This window comes from Simochromis diagramma, unplaced genomic scaffold (assembly GCF_900408965.1).
Source record: "Simochromis diagramma unplaced genomic scaffold, fSimDia1.1 OVJJ01000320.1, whole genome shotgun sequence".
Lineage (NCBI taxonomy): Eukaryota > Metazoa > Chordata > Actinopteri > Cichliformes > Cichlidae > Simochromis > Simochromis diagramma.
The window spans coordinates 9,964,672-9,982,562 of record NW_024386773.1 but is presented as its reverse complement, the minus strand read 5'-3'; the positions used below and the strand labels follow the sequence as shown (position 1 = coordinate 9,982,562).

Here is a 17,891-nt window from a genome sequence, read left to right as displayed (position 1 = left end):
GATTTCAAAAACTATTTTCCAGCTTGATTAGAAAAATGGGTGATATGTGCTAGGAGCTAGTTACAGTGACCGATGTGCTTCTCCATTTCAACAATTATATAATCCTCATTCTGTGTTTGTCTTCATATTTGAATGTGTTCGACAGCTCTTCTCCTGTCTGTCATGCTCCTTTTATGAATGTTACTAAACAACAGGTACATCAGTGGCAACAGTTTTGGAGTTATGGTTGTGGGATACTGCAAAACCATGGATATTTTCATCTCTAACAATGGCGATAACATGCAGCTTATATTTTTTCTTCACCTTTCCGCCCTTTGTTTAATAACATAGCAGAATTCTGTGCAGGAGTATTGTATTATTCCCACTCCCACTCAATCCTGCTGGAGTTTTGCTGCAATTTCTGTGTTATACTCCAGCCCCACTCCCTCAGTGTGTGTGGCAACTCACATTCGCACCACACTGGATCTGACCATCCACACCCAAACAGTAAAGTTCCAGTGTGTGTGTTTGTGTTTGTGTGTACATGTTTAGACATCTTTGTGAGGACAGTAAATTGGCATGCTGCTATACTTGTGGGGACCAACAGTCACTTACGGGGGAAAATGCTCATCCCCACGAGTTTGGAGGCATTTTTGAGGCTCAAATTGTGGTTTTAGTGTCAGGTTAGGTTATGGTTAGGGTTAGTCTCAGGGTTAGGATTAGGCATGGCATTCATTTTTGATGGTTAGGGGTAGGGTAAGTGGCTAGCATTGGAAAGCATTGTGTCAATTAGATGTCCTCACTAAGGTATTAAAAGTGTGTGTGTGTGTGTGTGTGTGTGTGTGTGTGTGTGTGTGTGTGTGTGTGTGTGTGTGTGTGTGTGTGTGTATGTGTGTGTGTGTGTGTGTGTGTGTTCTCCCATACATAATTAGAAAACATTGATTTACTATGTAGTGTCATTGTTAGGTTACAAAGCCCAACTTATTCAAAGCTAATTCATAAATATCTGGGCTGTCATTTACGGCTAGGATCATTTCATCTTCATCACTGTTGACAATGTTGACAAGAAAACAGGCCCCATCTTTAATTTGATTGGTCAGTGAAAAAGTTGTGAGATTGATGAGCTCAGTTGTGTTGATGAAGTGGAATATGGTGAGAACATTTTGTGATGAAGACTTTAGGAGTTGTCAACACAGCTTATTTTTAGGCTGACCACTCCCACCTGCTGTGCACTTCTGCAAATACTGCATCGAGTCCCCAGTGCAGGCCTGTGCTAAATAGTCCTGTTTCTTTAATTGAGATCATTGTCAACAATTTTTAAATTCAATGAGCAGAACTGAAGAAGTATAACGTGTAATGCTATGAGCCAAAACAATCTGATACTTATAAGATTATAAAAAACATACCTAAAATTGCATATTTTGCGTATTCAAGATATTTTTTATGTTGTCCATAGTGCCTAGCATGATTGAAAATGGTTGAAAAGGTGACTCGTGGATACAGTTCCGGCTTTGGAAATGACAGATAATGTTACCAGAAGAAAGTAAGGAGATGAATAGAGAGGGACAGATGGTGAAGAAAGATGATTCTGGTGCTTCCTCTGGATCTACCATCCCCCTGATACTCGTGCAGATTCTGATGCAGTTTGCACATGCTGTCATGCATTAGCACATGTAGTTGATGCTACTATTAGAAACACACACACCAACACAAGCCTTCATTAGCTGGTCTCTCATTATTGTTTACTCTGTGCAGAGAAACCGATGCGCCGCTGCCTCTCGCATCAGTCACAGCAGTAGCAACACACTCCCTGCTTCTTTCCCTCTTTTTACACTCAGAGTCATGTTTCCATCACTTCAGAGGACATTAAATACACTGTGACTCATTTCCTGAACACTTAACGTAACCCTACAGGACCTAACACCGACCTTTATCCTAAAACCTAGAAACCCATGTTGTGACAATGTAAAAACGTGCATGTCCCAAAAAGACAAGTGTTACCAGTGGTCACATACACAAACACGCTCTGACGCATGCTTTATACAGAACAGTTTCACTGCATGTTGCATCATTCCATCTCTGACAGCAGCAGGAAGGGAAGGCACATACAGTTCATAACTACAAACAAGTTACTGAAGAAGAAGTTGTTTTTTTTTTCATTAGTATTACTCATAGCAGCCAACAGTGACCCACACATACACACACAAAAAAATGCCCTTAGTCCTGCCAACCTGTTTGTGGCAGATGGTGGTGTACCCACAGCCTCTGGCACAACTCTTATCTTGCTGGGAGGAAAGAAGCAGATAAATGAACAGGTGAACCTGTACAGAGCATAAAAAAATAAATAAAAATACTTTACAATGAAACCGAGTCTAAATGAATTACCACAAAATAGAGAGTAAAAATTGAGAAGATTTTTAACAATGAAATAAAAGTTCTTCCAATTTTTCTTTTGCCAGTACCAGAATTGCATGTGTACTTTCACATTTATCCACTTTTTAAAAACAAACGTTTATACAAAAATTACTTAAAATTACATTACGAAAAAGGAACACAGGTACAAAACAGGCCTTTTAGTCAAAATTATACAGTAGCTGTAAATTATTATCTTCCCTTTGTACAGTATGTACACTTCAGCTTAAGAACCCCTTGAAATCTTAATGAAACAGACTATGAAGTGCTGAATATTTTTTAACACTTTTTGTATTCTTAACTTCAGAATTTCCCAGTATATTTACAGACCATTTACTATGTCATTTCTAAACTGATAAACTATCTTTTGCATGGACTTTCTTGTGTTTTTAGAAAACAACTGGTGATAAGCTATACCACAATGTAAGGAGTGCTCTGACACGTTGATAAATATAGTTACAGCCATAACTATTTATTAAAAATACTATACAGATGATTACTTTTTCCCAGTTTCATGCAATATAGACCATATATATATATATATATATATGTGTGTGTGTGTGTGTGTGTGTGTGTGTGTGTGTGTGTGTGTATATTCTCTTTTTACCTCTGGTGGAATGGAGTGTTGTTATATAGGAAACAGTAAGTATTTAAAGTCAGCTCTACAATTTTTAAATCAGATGGATGACACAATATATACCTGCCTTCATATTGCAGATTATTTTTGCAATGAGGTTATATTTTTAAACGCCCTTACAGGGCTTATATTTCTTACCCCTGTCCTATATTACAAGATATATGCAGTTTAATAATATCATAAAAAAAAAGTGTGGCTCCACAGATGGCAGGAACATGGAGACAGTACGGACTGTTCTGCAGCAAAGATGAGCAGCCTCAAGACTACAGTTTGTACCAGCAACATATCAAATACTTCCAAGACTCAAAATCATCTTTAATCATTTAATTATCACTATGCAACAGGCGGCTGCATAAAATATTACAATATACTATTAAACTAAGTTTATCACAAATCTTTTGACCAAAGGTATTAGGAATATCAGACTATTGATCTGCTCAGACTGCACAGCATCACAGCTGGCATGCCAGATATTCATAAGCACAGAATATAAAATGGAAAAAGTCTGAGTAACTTTAAAAAATTAATTAATTAATTAAAAAATCACTCAGAGGACAGCATGATCAGTAGTTTCACCCTACATGCAGTTGAGTTTGCATCATAAAATGTCCTTGCTTTGTTCATTTAGAGGCCAACTAGCTTGCATGCAGATCTGTTGAACATCTTCTCCCTAGGTGGGGTTTTCTGCATTTAGGAGGCAAAGGTAGATTTGTATAGTGAATCTGTGTGGGGGGGTTTGTTTGTTTTAAAAGCACATTTATTCATTCAGCAACTGTTTATGTGGGAAGAATATTTTTTCTATGCTCTTATATTACATTCCTTTTCTTTGGCTTAAAAACCCTACAGCAAAGTCATTTTGGAACGGGGGCCGGCATGTTTCAATTAACCTTCAATTCTCTGTTATAGTATAAAGTATTTCATCAAAACATTTCATACTAACAAACAGCCTTGGCCCCTGAAATATTTATGTTATTAAATGATGCTGTGGTTTTGAGTGGAACTATTCACATTTGCCTTCAGAGTGTGTAAGTGACACAAATTTCATAGCCAAGCATAAAAAGACCTTATAAAAAGACGCTTTTGATGGGGATGGATGATTTTTATTTGTTTGTAAAGGCCAGCTGTAGAGGGGCATTAATAGCTCCTCTGTAGCTACGGTAATGATATATAATCTTTAAGTCAGCTGTTGAGTCACGCTATTGCATTCGAAAAACACTTCTTCAAGGCAAAGTGTTATCAAGCCAAGCCATAACAAAATTCTGCTTAGGCATTAAATGTTCATGTACCAGATCCATTTACTTTTTCTTCACTATTTTTCTTTTAAACAGCTGCTGTCTTCAACTGAGGACATAGTCAGGCAGTGGATGGGTAATTTTGAGGAACTCCTCAATCGCATCGTCATGTCTTCCATAAAGGAAGCAGTGTCAGGAGAAGAATAGGGATGACTATCACTGTGACTGAGGCATCGAGGTTATTAATAAGGTCTTCAGTGGTCAGGCCCCTGGGTGGATTAGATTTACCCCAAGTTTCTCAGTCCACGGGATCGCATGGAAATCAGAAACAGTGGCTCTTGACTGGCACATTTGGGTAGTAATTCCCCTTTTTAACAATGGAGACCAGGTGTGCTCCAGCTTCACACTTCACAGCTTCCTTGGTAACGTCTGAGTGGGGTGGAAAGGAAACTAAAATGCTTTCTCCATCCTCCTGGAGAAGGCATTTGACTGCTTCCTTCACTCGTGGATCACGTTGCCACTGTGGGGTCTCTTTGGTCTGCCTTGGTCTCTATTTCAGGGATTAATCTTGATCCATTCCCAGTCGGCGCTGGACTCCACCAGGTCTGTCATTTGTCATAGTTTCTGTTCATAACTTTTATGGACAGAATTTCTAGGCACATCCAAATGGAGGAGCTGTGCTTTGGCTTTATTAGATAATCACCTTTAGTTTGCAGTGGGGTGATTTTTAGCCCAGTGTGAAGTGGGGGGGAATGAAAGTACCTTCATGTTTAATACTATGGTTTTCGAAAAGGGTGGATTGCCCACTTTGCATCAAAAACGAGTTGCAGGCCCAAGTGAAGCAGTTTGAATATCTTGTGCTCTTGTTCACGAGTGAGGGGAGAGTGGAGAAGAAGATCACCTGAGAGACTGCTGTAGTGTCAGCAGTAATGTGGATGCTCCATCAGTTCGTTGTAGTCAAGGGAGAGCTGAGTGTAAAAGGGAAGCTATCTATTTATGGCCACAAGCTGTTTGTAGTAGCAGAAAGAATGTGAATATGAATACCTGGATACAGGTGGTGGAAATGAGCTTTAACCATTGGGGGCTGGTGATCTCTCTCAGAGATAGGGTGATGAGCTTGGTCATTCTGGGTATGGCTCCTCCACATTAAAGGAACCAGCTGAGGTTGGTCCCCAGCTTCTTGGTAAGGTGTTTCAGGCCTCATAAAGGGAGGAGGGCCTCCAGCAGACCCAGGGCAAGATGGAAAGATACTATCCCTCTATTGGCCTAGGGAATGCCTTAGTGTCCACCTGGAAGAACAAGTTAAAGTAGCCGGGGAGAGGGAGGGAATGGTGTCTCTGCTTAGTCTGCTGCCCCTACAACCCAGACCCGGATAGACAGGAGAAAACTGATGGATGGATGATTAAACACAGTCATTTAGTGTTTCTACATTGAACATCTATAAGTAATTTCAACATTAGAGCATCTCTTTTGTTTTTTACACGTTTCAATTTCTTATGGGAGATCCTAATTTAATAGGGATAACAGCTGGCTAATATAAGAGGGTCTTCAGCTAATGCCGCTCACTCGGGGCTTCAAACTATAAAAGTAGTAGCCAAAAGTTGTTTTATAAAATGCTAAACATGAGAGAAAACCAACAAGAGAAGAGTGCTTGGAAATATGTGCAAAAGTGTAGAAGTGGCTGACAGAATTAATGAAATGTCATTTTGAATGTGCTTTTAAGGAATGTGTTGTTTGTTTGATTTGTTGCTTCGATTTCTTTTCTAAAATGTAGGATTCGGACAAGCGTTAAAAATAGGATAAAGTTAATCATAAGTACTGATTAATTCATATCCTGCTCGACATAGAATGTAAAAATCTTTTCTCCACTATCATAATTAAGACATGAGTGTATCCAGCATGCATTCATCTGTTTACCAGTCTGTAAAGAATCAAAAGGAAGATGCAGATGTTTTACTCATAGGTAATTACTGGAAGAACGTATAATACTTATTTTCTTTTTGATTTCACTATTTCTAACCTACTTCTGAGAGTCTTTGAGGCCTGATGATGTAAGACTCTCAGATGCTATATTCAGGCTCAAGCATTTTGTCTATTATTTTGCATCATGGGGCAAATGATAATAATATAATAATATAATAATAATAATAGCATTGTTGTGGATAGTAATCATTAAAATGCTATTGTTCTGTTCACCTTTGCCTCGTGATTTATTAAGCACATTTGTATGACAGTCAGAAAGTCCAACTATCTCTATGTCAGTACGTGTCACTGAAAGTCAGTATGACTTTTCTATCAGTGCTTAATGCAGTGGGTCAGCCCGCCAATCAGTCAGAGAGCCCCGCTGTTATTGCTGTGTTCTTATGTGTTCCTCGCTGAAACCGTCACACTGGCTGCCCCTGCTTGGCCCTTATATATCACTGATGCTACGCTAATATTGCTGGACATGGATACTCTGCTGTAGATCACACTGGGTTGAGACATTGCAGTGGCAGGGGATGAGTATGTGGCTTAAAGGGATGACCTGCTCCACCTCCAACACACAGCACTGTGGTTAAAGGTTGCTGGTTGAAGCATGAATTCAGAAAAGCTACAAGACACACAAGATGATTCATAAGGTTGCTTCACTGGCTGTGTGTATGTTTATTTTTCTTAAATATTGTATTTTCATATTACTTGCTGTTTGGATTTATGGCGACAATGATAAAATATTCACTGCTGTGTCATGAATTCACTGCTATTTACGAGAGCACAAGAATGAATTAATGCTGTTAGTACTACTTATTTATTACAAGAAACAAAGTTGTGTTGTTTTGGTTTTGACCTCCACACAAGTTTGCAGGCAGAATATTTTCTGTAGGCATATAAGCTTAAAGTCATGATTGACTTCTTGAATCACTTGCACTGTTTACACATGTTTTACTGTAGAGGGGGAAAAGGACACTGCCTTATATGGCAGACACCCTCTTGTAGTAGCAGACAGGCAGGTTTTTGTCCTCTGGAAAACTGCCTGGAAGTCTCAAATGGTTTGATGTTGTTTCTTGATAAATTCCTTATAGAACCTGTTTTCTTTTTTTGTTGAGCTATGCATGTGTGTCTTTAAGTTGCTTTAAGCGACTTAAAGAAGTCCAGACGCTTTTCTTTTCAAGCTCCTTAGACTACGATGACCTGGATGACTGAGAATCTTCACAGACATATGCATGTGTGTGTGTTTTTTCCCTTATTCATGTACTGTGGCTACAGACTGCAGTTGGCACCCTACTACCTTAAGAAATTGATCTCAGCAATTACTTATTGTAGCGAGTGCATTGCATTATAGGTATGATTGACAACGTAGCGCATTGCAGCTTTGAACTAAAACAATCTCTGTCAGACACCTTGGAGTTTCTCTGAGTGAGGAAGACACCAGATGATTTACTACTGACTGTGAGTACACTCACAGTCAGACTGTCAGCTACAGCTTCAGGGGAAAAAAATAACTCTCAGCAGGGGGTCTTTCCCCTGCTTTTTATGATGTTGATTCTTCCAGTGTTTTTAAACAAGAAACTCTGATGTCGTCGTTATTGTTAAAGGCCAAGCTAGGTCGAGGAGCTGAATGCTTTACATTAGAATATATAATCAGTTAATGTACAAAGCGGCACTTAGCGAGCTCTTTCGGTGATAAGGCTTTTTATAGATGTGCATCTTTTAAAATATATGAATATCTGTCAGTTTAAACTGTAATAGCTCAGCAATAATGGCTGGAGTTGTGTTTGGCAAAGGCATTTATAGATCTCAGCTGAATCCTTACAACTTTGATGATGCACCGGCTTTTCTTCTAGTACTGCCATGAGGTTTAAGGTGGTTGCCAGAAAAAATTCTCAGAAACTAAAAAGTATTTAAAGGAGACGTTGCAGCACCTCCAGTGATTTCATGTAATGCCATCAATGTGACTGGAGTTTTGCTTTGTTTAATACATTTTAGTGCAGCCTTATATTTGCTCGTATGACTGTGAACTCTTCTTTAATCGTAGCCTCGTTTTGAAAGGATTATAAGTCATTTAGTCCACTGCTTTTGTCCGCTTTGGAAAACCTCTTTAACTACTGGAATAATGCCATGAGATTTTGTGCTCAAAAAGTTGTACTAATGATTGAAAAGGATGAAATGTTCACTTTTCATGGTGTTGGTAATTCAGCCATGATGATCCTGAGTCACCTTTCTGCCTTTAAGAAAACAAAATGTGTCCCACACATAGGTTTGTGTTACAGATTATTCATAGTGAAAGTCTCAGTTTTTGTTTTATTTTTATTATTATTATTTCAAAGATCAGTGTTGAATCAACACAATTTATAGCTCAGTCAATGGCCTCTACTGATTAGATGCCTCTTAATTCATCAAGTAAAACCTCCCAACGTCTTGAGACAAAAAGAGTTTCCTCTGAGCTGGGATATGATTTATAGTGTCACTTCCTGATGAATGATTCATTCTGTTTTTTAAGATAATTGAAAATTGAAGTGAGCCAGTGACATGCCGAATTGAATAAGCAGGTGTTGATACCATGCATGAATAAGATTTAAAGCAAAATTTAATTTTAATTTAAAAGCCACTGAGTAATGCTGTTTGATTTGTTGCAGCAGCTTACCTTAAGATAAATTTAATTACTTTAGTAAGGCTTTTCATTGCAAGGGGTTTTGGTTCCCCTCCATTTACAGGTTATTTTTCTCTGTTATATAAATATATAGCGCTGTTGGCTCTCAGTGACTGTATTAATTTTGTTTAATGGTTTGATGATTTATTGAAAGGCAAGTACTTTGCATGAACTGCCATTTGCTGTAAAAGTTACCGTCAGAGAACTACTGAAAATTTGCAAGGTCAGAAGAAAAGGACTGAATCTAAAATGCTGAAATTTCAATGTCACCAAAGATGCTTTGTCTCCTTCTTTAGCATGCACAAGAAGGATAGAAATGAAAACAGCCTAGATGTATTCTTTTTTAAAGAGAAAAGAGTATCTAAAGTGGAAAGCACAGCTTAACTTTTTTCTCGTCTACACCTAAATGTACCCAAAAGTACACCCAACGTTAATCAGCATGTATGGAAAACTTCAGTCAGTCATGCGTTCGAAAACATTACTTGATGTGTTGGGGCCTGACAGTTTTCAGCTTATTTACTGAATATGTCTGGAGAGCAGATTATGCACATATTCATGTAATTACTCAGACACTTTACCCTAATGGGCCGACTAGATGCACTGGTAACATCTTATGGTCCTGCTGATAACAACTCTGAGCCCTAATGTCTACTGAACATGAGGAAATTTATATTATATAACCCGAGACAATGTGATTGGATCACACAAGTCCTTACACCAGTGAGGTCTCCAGCACATCCTAGAATATTATGTATTTGCACACCAGATAAAGATGCCCATAAAGATTACTCTCACATTCAGTTTAACACTTCTTGCTTTTATCGAAGTTATGGTAACATACTGTGTTGTCATCCAGCTCAATATCATAGAAAAATGTCACAACAAAGTAATCTTTTCGAGTTTATGGTCATAAATTGTTAATCTTGTTCTTATCTTTGTGACCACATGAACACAAATAATGATTTCAGTAGGAAGTATACTTCATGCCAGCAGCATTTAAGTTATCCAGATAAGGCAGGAATGTATGCTCATCTCAACAAATGAAATAGTCCTTAAAAGAAAAAGAAACTGTTGTATTTTAAACTAAGTCATGATGTTTTTACACATAGCCAAGTGGTTTTAATGTGGTGACCTAATCAAGTAGTTTTTTTTAAACCTAACTAAGTTGTGTATAAATGAAGTTTGGGTCTCTGATTAGAGCAATGAAAAAATTTGCTTCCAAACCGGTTAAAAAAAAAATTTCTTGGGGGGGCTGAAAAATCACATCCACAGACACAGTAATTGGAAGTGTGTGGTTAAAAAAAAGACATTCAAATCCAAAAAAATAAAATATGGTCGTGACTGTATTATGAACCACAATGAGACTGCGTTATGTCTTTGTGTGTCCTGATTAAACTATTTCTTATCCTATTCCAGTGTTTTTCTATTTTTGCTATGTAACTTTGCACTGTCCACTTTCTGCTGTAAAAAAACAAATTTCCCACATGTGGGACTAGTAAAGGTTATCTTATCTTCACTTTAGAACTCAGTTCAGTCTAATTTAGACTTAACACAGAAATTGAAAATAATGATAGATGCATTTCCTATCTTCAAGATAGGATTAAAATGTACTAAATGCATCATGTACATTAGTTAATGTCAGGGCACAATCACACCATAAAATTTACTATCTTCTATTGGGATGGTAAATTAGCTAATGTAAAGCATTATAATAATGATGTGCTCACATTAGCACTTGCTCAATAGTGGCAATAGCTTGGATATCTGAAGGACATGCATGATATGAGATTTCATGGGCATGACGCATCCGTGATGGTCTGTGGAAAATTTCCAATTGGTATCACCTTTTTAGGCTAATATAACCTCTCAAGTGCACTTCATTTCGCTTCCCTATCCCTTTAAAAGCATATATTGTTGCTTCTGTTGATGGACAGCTCGTTTACCGTGCCCTATAATGCAACACTCTCCAGACGTCCTGTATGCTCATTTCCTTCTCATATATTTTAAAACTCAAATTACAGAGGTTTTGTGTTCTGTTGATATTGGTGCTATGTAGAACCTTGTTGGTACCTTTGAAATGTCCCTATAAACTTGTCAGTGTTTATGCAAAACAAACGCACAGACATTTATTTGTTTTGCTAATACATTTTACAGCCATGTTTTACTTCTGATTGTTATTTTATACTTGAATTATGAAAAAAAAAACATTTTTTAGGCTGACAATCATAAAGTGTTACATGTCATGAATCACTGATAATATTGAAGCTATAAATAACCACAGCTGTATGTGACAGTCTCACATAATCACACCTTCTCTGGCCTTCTGTTCAATTATGCTTCTGTTTTGCTTGTTTTATTTTTATTTACCAGTCTGAGCAATAAAACTAAACTGGGGTGTTTCAGTATTTATGGTTTGCTTTATTTGTGAACCATATAATGTAACAAATGTAAATGTTCAGATTGACTGGTTCTCATGTAGCGCTTTTCCACCTAGTGCTGTAAACAACATTTCACATTAACCCATTTACACATTCATTTTTTTCTACATGTACATCTTTCATTCATTCACAAGCATTTACACCCCGATGAATGCATCTGAAGCAACTCAGGGTTCAGTATGTTGCCCAGAGATACTTTGGTATGCAGAGTGAAGAAACTAGGGATCAAACCACCAACCCTCCGATTAGTAGATGCCCCGCTCAACTTCCTGAGTCACAGCCACCCTAAATGTGTCAGTCAACACCAGCCTCATCTGTAAACTGTGTTTGCATCCTTGCATTCAAGCCCCTTGAGCTGACTGTTGTTGTGACTTAGCGCTATGTAAGTTGAATTGAGTTGAATTAAATAGGTGTGCATGTGAGTACAACCTGTCCAGGGTGTACTGTCGTCCTATGATAGCTGGATAGGCTCCACCCACCCAAACCCTGTTAAGGTTAAGTGGAAGAGAATGGATGGATTGAACTGAATTGAATTTAACTGAATTTTGCACACTTCTCATCCAAGGTTAAAAATCTAGTCGCTAGTGTATTTATTTAATTATCATACAATTTATAAGATTATTTTAAAAATATAAGATCTTTATTATATTAATTATCTTACCTGTGTACTATTGTATGATAAGATAATTGTTCTGCCAGCTTATTTTCAGGAGTAATGCTGCTGAAAAGACAACTACTTCTTACAGCTGTAGCATAGACTGGAGTTGGTGTGCACTGCGCAGATTTTATAGCCCTTACACTCGACTGAAATGATGCTACTACACTGAATTGCGGTTCAGTCTAGCAGCGTCATTATTATTCTTCAAACTCAAACATACCAGTAACATTTTAATGAAAAAAAGAATAATACTGCTTCATTCTAACTTTTATTGATTTCATCTTCTCAGCTTATTTATTTTTTCTAGGTAAATTTGTACTTTTTATTTCTCCACAGTAAAGAGCGAATATCATAGGGCATGGTTTTCGTCTCCACTGTCATTATGTCTCTTATGCTCATCTCATTATCTAAAGACTTGTCATTATTAAAAAATGTCCTCACATCCTCTGGTGTGAGATAAAAGCAATATTTCCCGACATTCTCATTAGCAACAGTTGAGCTCCGCCACACAATAATGAATGACAGAGGAGAAAACACACAATTAGAGTGACAGTCTTCCGGGAAAGCCATGATATTCAGTTATTTCATCTTCTAAATTTAGGTCCAGTGTTCCAACACTTGGTGACAAGAGAAATAAGGAGACCCCTGGGATGTGGGGTATGTTCAATTCAATTCAATTTTATTTATATAGCGCCAAATCACAGGAACAGTCACCTCAAGGCGCTTTATATTGTACAGTTGATCCTACAATAATAGATACAGAGAAAAACCCAACAATCAAATGACCTCCTATGAGCAAGCACATTGGCGACAGTGGGAAGGAAAAACTCCCTTTTAACAGGAAGAAACCTCCGGCAGAACCAGGCTCAGGGAGGGGCGGGGCCATCTGCTGCGACTGGTTGGGGCGAGAGAAGGAAAACAGGATAAAGACATGCTGTGGAAGACAGACAGAGCTTAATAACAGGTACGATTCAATGCAGAGAGGTCTATTAACACATAGTCAGTGAGAAAGGTGGCTGAAAAGGAAAAACTCAGTGCATCATGGGAATCCCCCGGCAGCCTACGTGTATTGCAGCATAACTAAGGGAGGATTCAGGGTCACCTGGTCCAGCCCTAACTATATGCTTTAGCAAAAAGGAACGTTTGAAGCCTAATCTTAAAAGTAGAGATAGTGTCTGTCTCCCGAATCCAAACTGAAAGCTGGTTCCACAGAAGAGGGGCCTGAAAACTGAAGGCTCTGCCTCCCATTCTACTTTTAAATACTCTAGGAACAACAAGTAGGCCTGCAGTGCGAGAGCAAAGTGCTCTAATGGGGTGATATGGTACTACAAGGTCATTAAGATAAGATGGGGCCTGATTATTTAAGACCTTGTATGCGAAGAGCAGAATTTTGAATTCAATTCTGGATTTAACAGGAAGCCAAAACAGGAGAAATATGCTCTCTCTTTCTAAACCCTGTCAGTACTCTTATATGTGTGTGTGTGTATGTACGCACGTGCGCTGTCTGCAGACTACAAACACACTTGTCCACGTGTAACTTAGCGAAAAAAGCCTCATTTAAACAATTGTGACTCAAAAGGTGTAGCAATCAATGAAGAGACAGAGGACCAAAGGGCAAGGAGTCATTTTCTCACTCAAATCACCACTTTAACCTTCAGCATGTCTGTTGGCCTCACAGGCTCACCTGGATGCCTGACAGCCTGCAAATTCCATCTAGTATTCTGTCCTTGTTGCTGCAAATGTGTCCACACCGGCACCTCACAAGGTGTTGAGAACAATTCAGAAGGCTAAAGACTGATGAGAGAAAAACTGCAAAGAAATAAATATCTATCAGATAAAGAGACAACAAAGGCTTATGTATAGACTGCTTTTTTTGTACTAACTCAAGCTGCTGTGACAGAATTCTTTCTTTTTCTTTTTTAGGCTTCTGCATTGTAACCTTGTATTTTTTTTTATTGTTCAAAGCCTTTCATATTATTTCTGGGTTTTTTACATATGCATATTTATTTATCCCATCATAAAAGAGAAAGAAGGAGCTTCTTGTAAAGTTGGCAGAGTCTGCACAGGTCCTAGTGTAGTTGACTGTGGACTACTCAATGAATGCACAGAGAAAAAGTCTGTAGCTCACACTGATTCATGTCTTGCAGTGACACACAACATAGGTCCTCTTACATAGCTTCTTGAGAACAAGGAAATTGTGTTCATTCTACTGTTTCCTTCTGCCTTTGTGTCTCTGCTCCACATTCTCCTTTGTCTGTTGTTATTTTTGTCTGTTTCCCTTACAATCCATCTTCCTCACAGAAAAGACCAGTGCCATTGGGTTTTCTCTCGCTCCACACTGTCCCCCTGTTCAGAAAAACCAGTCTGTCTTTAATGAGCTCTGCGTCTGTGGCTCTCAGCCTGAGGCTGTCCACCACTGACCTGTTGGCATTTGCTTCTCTCTGCCTTATCCTCTCTTACGCCCCTGTTCTTTTTTCCTCTCTCCCTGTAAAGCTCCTTTTCTCTTAGATTAAAAATTAAATGATGAAGGAGATGCTGTTGCATTCAGTCCCCCAAAGCTTCTCTAGTGGACGCCTTAACTGGTTGCCATTACTTACAGGTCATCTTAGTAGCAGCACAATATCTAGTGGGAAGTTTATCTTTCACACAAAAGCTTTCTACCAACAGAAAGACCTTTTACCTGAATTTATTTCTGCTCCTTTAAACGGATTGTTTTTAGAATTGACTTCACTCTTTCATATAATATATCAAAACCATTGCCTCACAGAATAACTGCAAACTAAAATCAATTTTAGCACTTTTCAGGCTGTATTTTCAACCCAACGAGAAGTGTGAGGGTGTACAGGTTGGAACAGCAAGCCTAACAACCAGACATTTGATCTTTAGACTGCACTCCATCAAACTGGGAGGCAGTGGGCAGTTGATGAGTACAATGACCTTTAGCAGCAGATCTGCCACAGCGGACTTCAATCATGGCTGACTGGGAGACAGGGCTCAGTCACCAGCCAAACTGGAGGTGGTGTACTGCTGCATGACTGGATGCTACAACTGCTCATTTCATTGATCTCCTCTGCAGAGCTCTGCAAATTACGGAGACACACAGCATTTGAGATCCAGCAAGACATCACATTCACACACACCATTGCAGGAAAGAACCAATACGACACTCCAACACCTCTCTTTTCCATTTTCATTTGTTTTTCTTTCCTTTTCTTCCCTCATTTATTTTACCCTACCCTTTCTCCCAACCACACAAACTCACGTAGCTACCCTTTCGGTGCATTTTGACCTTTTCCTTCTGTCGAGCCCCTTTTAAGATTCAAACTAACCTGTCTATCAGGTGTTAAATGAAAAAAGGATCTTGTTTTTTTTCATGTTAATGCCAAAATATCGTTGAATGGTAGAAGTCTGACAAATGTTAAATTGTATTTTATAAGGTTCTACATAAGACTTCAGTACAGGTGCTTAGTGTTGTTATTGAGGCTTGCAAACACAGGTGAAAGATGGCACTAACTTACAGTAATTTTGTCTCGTATTCTCTTGTACACATTGGTATTGGTGACTTCTCTTTAATCCAGTAAAAGGAAGAAAACCCACCGCAGCATGTGGTGTTAAACGTATGCGATTTTACTGGCATCACATTCTGACAGAGCATCATACGCTGTAGCACGAGTCAGCCTTCATCTGAGTCTGCTTGTTGCTCACCCTGTATCTCAGTGCAACACAAGCCGCCCACAGAATCTATCGCCATCGCTGCTCCTCCTTCGTTCATACACCAGTTCCCTTTTATCCCATGTCACACCAGCTCCCACTACTTGGATGCTGCACATGTTGTGAAAGGGGGATGACATATAGCCAGAGAGGCACACCGACCAAAATGCTAATGCTGATATGCAATGACTGATTTGTTTATAGGCTGATGCAGAATTGCTACGGACAGGGAAGGATTGAAGCTCATAGGAGGCATTAGGCATTACATTATGGTGATGGTTGGCTTTGTCAACAAAAATTTAAGACATTACACGTCTATTTCTGAATTTTAAATTTATTCTAATTTATATTATATTTTGTAATGATCCACCATCAAAGAATAAACACCATATTTTCATAAAGTACTTTCAGATGTACTATTTGAATCTGAGCCATGTGTTTAATCATTCTTGAAAGAAAACAGAAATTTAGTTTGTCTTGAGATTCACATTTAATTGGATCTTTTTAATTGGAGCTTGTCTAAACATTTGTTAAAAAAAAAAAATCAACCTGTTATTTAACAAACATGTTTGTACTGGGCTGTGCAAATACAAGGGCAATTAATTAACACTGGTTAGTTGCTGTTTTAAGGGCTTTTTCAGAGAAAATACATAAATATTAAGATATATTTCCATAAGTGATGACATTATTAAGGCAGCAAACTTAAAAACACTGTGTCTAGTTTATGTTACTGCACAACCAAGCACACAATGCAGGGATTGTCTCTGAGTCACATTTTTGTTTTGTTCTCTCTTCAAACAATGGATGTACTTAGTCTACCTGCTGATCCCAGTACAGCTAAACAGGCTACAATCTGCAGCTTTGCCAGTTTCATTGTTTAACAGACTTCTTCACTGATTATACATTAATTTTATTTGGGGGGGTCACTACTTTTTTTTTTCAAATATGATCATCAATTTGTCCTTCTTTTCTGTACTGTCATAAAACATTAAGTCTTTTAAGCAAATTTACTATGCAAAGTAAGTAACTAGTTTGGGTCGTCGTGTCCTGCCCTGTTTCCATATAGACTTTAAATCACAACATTTCCCCACCATTGTACTCTTAAATTGAGTTGTGAAGTTCCTGTTAAGAGACACAACGGCCAAGGTAATGAATTTCCACTCACCGTGTTTAGAGAGATAATTCTGTGCTGTGGTTTGCATAACCTACAAGCCTGACAGCACTCTAAGCCATTTTCACGCACAGAATGCAGCTGCCCAAATAGGAGGTTTGGGGCTTAGAGAAGCTTATACAGGCTAAAGGATTTGAGCCTTCGTCTTGCTCTCAGGAATACTCCTGAGGTTGTATATTTAGTCTGTAGACTAAGAAATGCACAAGAAATGAATTGTTTCCTCGGTTAAAAGTAACACTTTCTTACACTTTAAAAAACCAAAAAAGTCAAATTATTGGATACAAAATAAACTAAATAGGCGTCTTTTGTTTTAACGTAAGCAAGAAAAGGTCCTGATTTATATTTTTCTTCGACACTGGTTGTATTTCTTCTGACTTCACACTTCTAGTTGCTCTTTCCTAGCCTCTTTTTTTTCTGCTGTACTTCCTATATCCCTTTTTCACTCACCCCCATGCTTTCACCCCAGATTCTCTTATTTACGAAGGTCGCCAGAGCAACACTTATTTCACTTAAGTGTTGCAATCAGTAGTGACTCTGGGCATATAGAAAATGAGGAAATGCAATGTGAAGCACTTCAGGACAAGTGAAGTGTTACACTGCCATGCAGGGGGGCGTCACTCTTCTCTGTTTAATTGGCCTTCACTGAACAGTAAATCTGTCTTTTCGGCATCGCTCAGCTTCGCCACCGACACCTATCACTGATGTGATGAAAAGGCTGATATCCTGCTGGAGTCTTTTGTTCATGAGAATAAGTGATGGAGCTATTACCCTGGTCGAACATGTGTAGTCTATTCTGGTTTAAAGAAAGTGGTTAAGCCCAATTAGTTTTTTTACATAGCTGAATGTCACTTATCTCCCTCTGAGAAGTTGGAACTTTGCGCCCTTAGGCCGCGTTGCCATAGCACATTCATGATGAAGTATGCTATGAGGCTTCCTCCTGAGAATTCATAAAAGAAAGCATAAAAGCATAATGCTTATCAGATAGGTTAGACTGTGCTCAGCAACCCAGAAAAGACTTCACCTGAG

At 38.5% G+C, this 17,891-nt stretch overlaps 1 protein-coding gene across 2 annotated transcripts in view; it reads left to right on the top strand.

Moving 5' to 3' along the window:
- asic1b (acid-sensing (proton-gated) ion channel 1b) overlaps positions 1-17,891 on the top strand; it is a 167,930-nt gene that overhangs the window by 72,012 nt on the left and 78,027 nt on the right. Inside the window, exon 1 of one of the 2 annotated variants that reach the window (XM_040007440.1) lies at positions 13,372-17,891. This exon is cut by the window's right edge and continues 24,048 nt beyond it. The exons of the other annotated variant lie outside the window; for it this stretch is intronic. The gene's annotated coding sequence lies outside the window, so the exon portion shown is untranslated. Of the gene's footprint in view, positions 1-13,371 lie in introns of those variants that run through there. 2 annotated transcript variants of the gene reach the window in all.